Below are 3,802 nucleotides of genomic sequence, written 5' to 3'. Positions count from 1 at the left end.
TGCGCTATAGTCAGTCTGGAATGTTTTCAGATTTCCCTGTATCATGACTGTGCCATTTTTATATAAGTTCACAGTTATCACTGTGGTGTCGGGGTCACATGGTTCTCTGATTTTGACTTTCCAGCAATTACAGATGCCCTCTTTCTTTACAGAGGGGTAATGGTTGATGATGGCTTTATGCCAGATGTTGGGATGATCAGTGAAGAAAATGAGATTGCTGAATTCTCCAGTTTTAAACGAATCGGCAAAAAGAGTTTCTGGGTTGTCTTTAAGAAGTTTCTGCTTATAGTTTTTCCTTGCAGAGTCAGTTGTGACGTCAGAGGGGTACTGTATGGACCATAGACTGTTAAAAACATGGACGTAGTGTCCGTGACGTCACCTGTTGAATTCTGAAGAACTTTTTTGAAGGCCAACGTGGGCGGAGCCTGTCATCGCCATCTTGGCAGCGCGTCACTCCCGGATAATCGAAAATGGGCAAAGAGGCGGGACGTGGGTGGTGCTGAGGTGCTCAAAGTGTTCACTGCACAGACGAGAAGCCTTTTTAGGAGTACAATTCTGTCATTTCACATTGAGCATCCACTGGTCTAGTCTGAGAGGCTCTGGATCACCTAGAGGAAAACTTTACACAGACAAATAGATAGTTACCTTTTTCACAGACTACTTTGCACAGTCCTCATTCTGTTCGGGACATTTTAAAACACTTAATTTGGCTTAATGCATTAAGACAGTGTTTTTCAAAGACCAAACTCAGAAAACACATTATTAACAAGTCATACTTATGTACATAGTTTGATTTATTAAGTGAAGTGACGTGGCCAAGTATGGTGACCCATACTCGGAATTAGTACTCTGCATTTATCCCATCCAAAGTGCACACACACAGCAGTGAACACCCCCCTCCTTCAATCCCTGCTGGTACGAGACTCGAACCCACAACCTTGGGTTACGAGTCCGACTCTCTAACCGTTAGGCCACAACTTCCACGACTTTAATCATGTTCTCACATGAGTTTTTCTTATAGCCTAACGGTTTTCTATGGGAGTGTTACGACCCTATAGTTTTGTTGTGTTTTGTTCTGCTGGTTTGTGTGTGGCTGCCCAGGTTGCTGCTGATTGGTTCCTGCAGACTCATTGATGTCGTCCTCTGATTGGTCTTCTCTCCCTTAAAAGAGATGACAGCATTTCCTTCAGGGGGGGCATTTTGTGAACCATGCTGTTTGTTGGTGCAGTGCTTGTGCTGTTTTACCCCCATTTGTATGCTTAGAGAGGTTGTCTGGGTATTCATTGTTTGTGTAACGGTAATCTGGCTTACCCGACCCTTGCCTGTTGTACGATTTTGATTCTGGATGCTCCCTCTGAACTTGATGTTTCTTTGTTAATATTTATTGTGAATATTGTACATAGTTATTCGGAAAGTAAGGAGTCAGACGCCATCTTTTGTTTTTTTGTAACGTTTGGATCTGTGTTTTTGGATTAGGTAGTTAGGTTAGAGAATTGTATTTTATTTTAGTTTCTTTACTTCGGATAGGTAAGTTAGACGGTTTAATATTAAGAACGTTTTGTTTATTATTTTGGCACCGTCGGATCCTGAAAGTGAACTCCCAAATAAATATTAACAAAAAGAAGTTGATTGTTCACGCTTGTTTTGTTTTTTTTTCATGTTGTGCTCTACCCCTAGACGGGGCGTAACAGGAGGAAAACGCTTAACGAGTAACGTTAATTACAGGCCTAACGTTACAGCTAAATCACAGTCTGTCGGATTCTGGAGTGTAGTAGAGTTTTGAATAAAATTATAAAGAATAAATAAATTAATAAATAAAATTACATTACAATATCACTCACCGGAAAAAATGGATCCCAGACTTGGACAGTCTGTTAGTACAATTAACCGCACAACAAGACATTTTATTTGATAATTGAAAGAAATAATCACGAAAATAACCCACAGTCTGAATAAAACAAAAGCAAAAACACGGCAGAGATGCCAAGTTCGGCGGCTGATAGAGACAGCAACGTCAATCCACCTGTCACTCAAGTGGCCACGCCCTTAATTATGCAGAATTTTAAGGCTTAATATAATTTAAACGGATGAGTTATAAAAAAATTCACCTCCCTCACAGTTGTCATGAAGGGTAAAATTAGCTATATAGACCAAAATCATTTTTTGTACCAGGCTGTAAACTCTTCCCCTTTAAGAGAGTCACTCGCGTGCTCATGAAGTAGAGCCAAAGCAACTAGAAGGCAAGCCTGGTCTTCTACACTCTTTGCCTGCAACCTTTATCCAAAAAAGTGTAACGGCTAATGTTAACGCTTCCGTTTTGCAATCACGTGGGAAAGGACACCAGAGGCCTTTTTTTTAATGGATGTTAATGGAGGAGAGGCTTCACTATGTTGAATAAACATCTTTTTTTTAGAGGAAACAGCTTATAATTTAATGAATCGACAGCCTATAAGCTAATCTCCAACATGTTTTACACTAAGCAATACTTTTGGATTGAACTATTTTTAGAGTTTACACCGAAAAAAAAATGCCGTTTTATAAGAGAAGTCTCTGACTTTTTACGACAGGTGCGATTCAGCTTACGGCATTTCTCATTCATTCCTATGGTATCCGTAAATGGCGAGTGAGTGTCGCATAACTCTGACTGAAATTCAATGACGTCAAGGCTGTAATGCGATTGGTTGTTAAGGCACACGTGATCCAAGTTGAGCGTTATGCTTTCTCCAATAGTAAGTAAAACAAACCCTCTCATCTCCATATAGTAAGACAATCTCTGGTAGAACAATGGCAGAAAACAGAGAGACACACAGCGGAAGAATTAAAGAGATTAACAAGTGAACTAACGAAGTAATTACTTGAGTTTAACTCGTAAAAGAGAAGGAAGATAATACTTATCTGGTCGGGGACCGAAAGGAACGTAACTGAGTGAGAAACAGCGGTTTTGGTCAGGTTTTAAGGTCAGACTGGATTTCAGAATTTCCAGAGGCTCCTCTGTGGTGTATGAGGAGAGGACGCAGGTATGGCGTTATTTTAATGACAAATGTCGAGAGCGCATTATTGTAGCGCGAAAGCACATTAATACAATGCGCGAGCGCGAATCTCTCTGCTCGCGCGCGGATTTCCTTTGCTCTCACACAAAACCAGACTTAAAACATGTCTCCTCTCACTCAAACTGTGTCCTGTGCACTCTCAAATCTCTCTGTGCTCATGCGCTATAGATATTAATTCTTTTCGCACCTGAATTAAACATTGTCAAAGGTTATCATTATGCACTTTTAAAAAGTAGTCTCAAACAAGATTTGTGCAGGGCCTTTCCTTGATTTTTTTTATTGTTGTATTTTTGTTTTAACAAACTGGTTATTGTAGCTACTTTGTTTTACTATATCTCTTTTATGTTTGTATTTTGATCTTTTCTGCAAATGTACATATGCATCTCTCTGTAAAGTAGGCTACTTTGTAAACACTATTTTAGAAGGTACTATATAAATAAAGCTTTAACCAATCAGACCTCCACAACTGACCGATGAAAATACTACGTGAAATCTAATTGGCTGAGTGAACTGAACCTGGAATTCTTTTGACAATCAAAGATGGATCATGGATCTTTAATTTCTTTCCAGTTTAATAATATTTAGCAATGTTAATGAAATGTAGCCTATAGAAATGGCCAGGAATTGGGTGCTTAGATGATTTGTACATAACCTCTGTCCAACTGGTTGGTCTCTGAGAAATTTATCTAAAAACAACATATTATAGCCTATGGCCCTAAAGACTTTATATAAAACATCAATGTTATGTCATA

This window comes from Sinocyclocheilus anshuiensis, unplaced genomic scaffold, assembly GCF_001515605.1.
Source record: "Sinocyclocheilus anshuiensis isolate Anshui unplaced genomic scaffold, SAMN03320099.WGS_v1.1 scaffold728, whole genome shotgun sequence".
NCBI lineage: Eukaryota > Metazoa > Chordata > Actinopteri > Cypriniformes > Cyprinidae > Sinocyclocheilus > Sinocyclocheilus anshuiensis.
Note: the sequence above shows the minus strand (reverse complement) of the source record.